Here is a 5,169-nt window from a genome sequence, read left to right on the forward strand (position 1 = left end):
TAAAGGAAAAAACTATATTCAGGCACCAGATGACCATTCAAAATATAATGTAATATAATGCAATATAAGGCTTTCAGGCATTCTGTACTTTCAAATATGTATTCTCCTTGAGCAGTCAACATCAACTATCAGCTGTTTCGCTAGCAAACACGAAAGCTAACTTATTTGCGAAACAGCGCCCCCGCCACCACGTCGGCGCAATGCCGCAATTGCAGTTAGAAATGACAGATTTTTTTTTTTTTGCTCAAAATTCCCCCGCGCCGGAAATCCGGCACCGTGCCGGAGAACTTTAAGCCCTGAACTACTCTATATCTCGTGGTCGCAGCTATTGCGAATTGCTATTCACGCGAGTCAGCTGTGAATCACCGCAGGTCCTTGACGCTTGTTGCAAAAATGGATGACGAACGGCTGATACTTGAGGTGGGAAAAAATATCTTTTTGACAGTGGAGCAGGTAGAACGTTGACAGTGACAACGCTCAGGTGGAGCATGGACAACGGGAAGTTGACACAACACCGATGGAGAGGTGACGCAACGCAGTAGGTGGAGCTTGGGCGTAACGCAACCCCAGTCAAACGTTTGACTGCAGTATTCTATATTCTATTCTATGCACCTAAAGGCCAATGCACACAGCGTGCGATTTCTGTTGCGCGACAGCATTCCATTGCAACGCACACGGCGTGCGATGCGATTTTGTTGCGCCGCAAAATTCCATTTTCAACTCACACCATTGAAGTCTATGAGAAAATCACAAAAAATCGCATCCCAATGCACACAGCGTGCGATGCAATTTCTGTTGCACCTCAACATTCCATTCTCAATTGTTACGTAGTCGGACCAGGCAGGCTGATTACAATAGGCTCTACCAATATTGCTTGCCTTGCTTCCACAATTTCTACAAGATACAACTGGACATAGTGTGATAAAATATGTGGGTCCCCTGATTTAGGGGTATTGGTAAAATGTCAGGAGAGGGAGCGCACAAAACACACAGCCAAATCGTTAGACAGGAACGGAAGACTTTAGTGGACGGAACGGAAGTAGTGTCGGTACGTCGTTGTTATCATTCCCCTTCTTTGGGTGATTCTTCCAGCAGACTTGTCTTATGTTGACATTTTTGAGTTAGTAATTCATAAAAAACAAAGGTTCCAACTCACAAAACATAATGGAATGTAAAAACTTTGACGCTCGATATCTCTGAACTGCCCTAAACGGAGATATAACCTTATCATTCTAAACGGAGATAGAACCTTATCATTCTAAACAGAGATAGAAACCTTATCATTCTAAACTCACGACTTCGAGCTGTAACCGTTGACATCAGTGACACTTTTAACGTAACAGTTTTAGTTTGCAATAGACTAGACCACTGTCATACAACACAATTTCCGGTTCATCTTTGTTTTTTAATAAAACTAATACATTCACGAACTTTTACTAAACCCTTCATGTACCGTAGGTGTATGTACTGTATCAGACCTTTTGGGTCAGACCTTCAGCCTTTAACTTCTTTCAAAAAAGGAGACAGTCAAAAATGTATGCTCCAGTCTCTCTCCCCGTTATGAGTGACTCAATTAATTTAGATAGACCAGTTGAAGTTTTCCCAATTGTCCCATTGTGATGCAATAATCCGTCGCACCACAAACTTTTACAACATTTGCAAAATTTGACAGTGCGACAAAACTCGCACGCCGTGTGCTTTGTCCCATTCAAAATGAATGGAATCGAATTTTCGCCGTGCGATTAAAATCGGGGCCGTGTGTGTTGAGATGCGATGTTCTCATAGACTTCCATTCAAACTTCAAAATGGAATGTTGACGCGCAACAGAAATCGCACGCTGTGTGCAGAGCCCTTTATAATCCGGTGCGCCCTGTATATGAAAACAGTTCTAAAATAGGCCATTCATTGAAGGTGCGCCTTTATAATCCGGTGCGCCTTATAGTGCGGAAAATACGGTATGTCAAATGGAATGCATTTTTGTTTTTAAGTACACTACAAAAATGTGTGTAGTTAAAATGTGGTGTAGTTATAATGTAGTGTCCTTATTTTTATTTTATTTAGTATTTAACCTTTATTTAACCAGGAGGTCCCTTGAGATTAAAATCTCTTTTTCAAGTGTACTTAAAATGTGGTGCAGTTAAAATGTGGTGTAGTTATGTAGCGCGCTTAAAATGTGGTGTACTTAAAATGTGGTGTACTTCAAATGTGGTGTACTTAAAATGTGGTGTACTTAAAATGTGGTGTGCTTAAAATGTGGTGTACTTTAAATGTAGTGTACATAAAATGTAGTATACATAAAATATTGTTCCAATATACTTTAAAAAAAGCAGTATACTTAAAATGGTTAGAAGATTTTTGTTGACCTTTGCACCCTTGTAACCAGGGCCCCTTACCAGGCTCTTGGCAGAGTTGACCACGCTGTTGCTGAGGCTGCGGGCGGAGATCTTGTTCAGGGGATGATGGTGTACCTGTGCTTCAACTCCCCCTTCTCTAGAAGCTTCTTACCCGTCACCTGGGGTGTGTGTGTGTGTGTGTGTGTGTGTGTGTGTGTGTGTGGGGGGGGGGGGGGTAAAGAGGGGGAATTAAAATCAGATATTCAGTCTACTATTGAGGACGCCACACACACTCTGGGCCCTATTATGCACTTCTTAACTTGCCGTCTTAAGTCTTAATTAAGACGCACCGCCAGGTTAAGACCTACCGCCACCCTTATTATGCGCTTCATACGCGCTACTGCTATTATGCAGGTGTCGCTAGGTGCCCACACATAAGACGTAAGACTCCCGTGCATATATTACTCATTGTGGGAGTGTTCATATGTTAATGAAGTGCGCTTGGCGCCCCTGCTATTATGCGATCTGACTTTGCGCCTAGCGCTAAGAAGTGGTTTGAAAAGTTCTTAGGCGCTAGACTTCATGCACGTTTTGAAACACGAGCGCGCCTCCGCGGTTTGCGCATGCGCGCCGACCGACTTCTTAAGAAGTGGGTCAGCGCGCATGCGCAAACCGCGGAGGCGTGCTCGTGTTTCAAAACGTGCATGAAGTCTAGCGCCTATGAACTGCATAATAGCATAGCGCTTATGACTTAACGCAGCCGGTTCTTAAAGGGAATGGCACCTGGCACGCTGATTGGGTTGATTGAGAAGACGCCCAAAACACACCCATGACTAATTTCTGGGCTTAGCGCCGGGTCTTAGGCGCCCACTACCGCACACATAATAGCAAAGTGGCCTTGACCACGCCTCCACGTCTTAAGTTTAGATCTACCGCCTCGTCTTATTGCTTAAGACTTATGAAGTGCATAATAGGGCCCTCTCTCTCATACACATTCTCTCTCTCTCTCTCTCTCTCTCTCTCACACACACACACACACACTCTCTCTCTCCACAAACACACACACACACACACTCTCTCTCTCTCTCACACTCACTCACACTCCCCCCCCCCCCCCCCCCCCCCCCCCCCCACACACACACACACACACACACCGCCCACCCCACCACACACACACACACACACACACACACACCGCTGTGTCCACCACCACGTTGTATAGCCACTCCCCGGCCACCACCTCCAGCGCCGTGGCGTAGCTGACGTCACTGACGGTGATCAGGTTGGCCAGCAGACCCTTCACCCTGCCCCGGTCCCACCCCGGCTCTGGGTCCCTGGGAGGGAGGGAGGGAGGGGGTTAACACACACACAGACCCTTCACCCTGCCCCGGTCCCACCCCCGCTCTGGGTCCCTGGGAGAGGGAGGGAGGGAGGGGGTTAACACACACACACAGACCCTTCACCCTGCCCCGGTCCCACCCCCGCTCTGGGTCCCTGGGAGAGGGAGGGAGGGAGGGAGGGAGGGGGTTAACACACACACAGACCCTTCACCCTGCCCCGGTCCCACCCCCGCTCTGGATCCCTGGGAGAGGGAGGGAGGGAGGGGGTTAATACACACACACACACACACACACACACAGTCAGTCACCCCCTCACTCTCACACACACACACACACTCTCTCTCTCTCTCTCTCACACACACACACACACACACACACACTCCAATCTACACCTTAGAGGGGCACTCACTTCACTACAGACACAGACACACACACTCTCTCACATACGCTCTCTCTCTCACACACACACACACACACACACACAAATCTACTGTCACATACTTGTAGTCAAAGCGCAGGTTGGGAAAGGGGCCCATGTGTCTCTCGTAGGTCTCTCTGAGCTCTGTGATGTCACTGTTCAGCTGCGTCCTCCTGTCCTGCGGGGACTCCTCCTTCCCATCTGGGGGGGGGGGGGGGGTAGTAGGGGGGGGTGTTAGTGATGATCAATTTATTTTTATTTTACCATTTTTCTCCCCCCCCCAGACAACAGTCACAGGCACTCAATCGGCCACCCGTCTCTCTCCCCACCCCAACCCCCCCTCTACCCAGGACACCCCTGAGAACCCAGGAGGACCCTAACCCTACCCCCCCCTCTACCCAGGACACCCCTGAGAACCCAGGAGGACCCCAACCATAACCCATTGTAAATATGAGCAGATAGCCTCATACACAGAACAGCCAGACAACATTCACAGTGTCCTCCCCCATCAACAGATCCCAGAATGCCGTTTTTTTTACATAAAATTATTATTACTAACCCTAACCCTATTATTATTATTATTATTATTATTATTATTATTATTATTAGTGCTAAAATGAAAATAGAAGCAGTAACCATCTAGGCCAGATGTACCAGATATGGGTCCAATCTGAAAAGTATTTTCTCAACTCCACGTCCTCTCTCTCTCACACACACACACACACACACACCCACACACACACACACACACACACACACACACACCCCACCCCCCCCCCCTCCCCACACACCCACCCACCTACACACACCCAACCACCTACACACACCCACCCACCCACACCCCTCCACACACACACCCACCTACACACACCCACCCACCCACCCACCCACACCCCCACCCACCCACCCCCCCACCCACACCCACCCCCCTCCCCATCCACCCCCCACACACACACCTTGGTATTTGAGTTTGCTGAGCTTGGCCTCCAGCTTCTTCCTTTGTTTCTTAACAGCCTGGCAGGCCTTCTGGTCCTTCTTCACCTCCGCCTGCTTCGTCTTCAACTCCGCCTGGGCGTGC

The 5,169-nt window shown here is 48.3% G+C and overlaps 1 pseudogene across 1 annotated transcript in view; it reads right to left on the minus strand.

The window, feature by feature from the left end:
* Positions 1-5,169, minus strand: part of LOC308150449 (structural maintenance of chromosomes protein 2-like) — a 27,743-nt pseudogene that overhangs the window by 11,724 nt on the left and 10,850 nt on the right. Inside the window, exons 8-11 of the transcript in view lie at positions 5,048-5,159; positions 4,175-4,292; positions 3,529-3,667; positions 2,394-2,512 (exon numbers count right to left, since the gene is read on the minus strand). The product of the transcript in view is annotated as a structural maintenance of chromosomes protein 2-like (transcript). The remainder of the gene's footprint in view (positions 1-2,393; positions 2,513-3,528; positions 3,668-4,174; positions 4,293-5,047; positions 5,160-5,169) is intronic.

The sequence above is a fragment of the Nansenia antarctica genome (assembly GCF_963989245.1).
Source record: "Nansenia antarctica genome assembly, chromosome: 2".
Taxonomy (NCBI): domain Eukaryota; kingdom Metazoa; phylum Chordata; class Actinopteri; order Argentiniformes; family Microstomatidae; genus Nansenia; species Nansenia antarctica.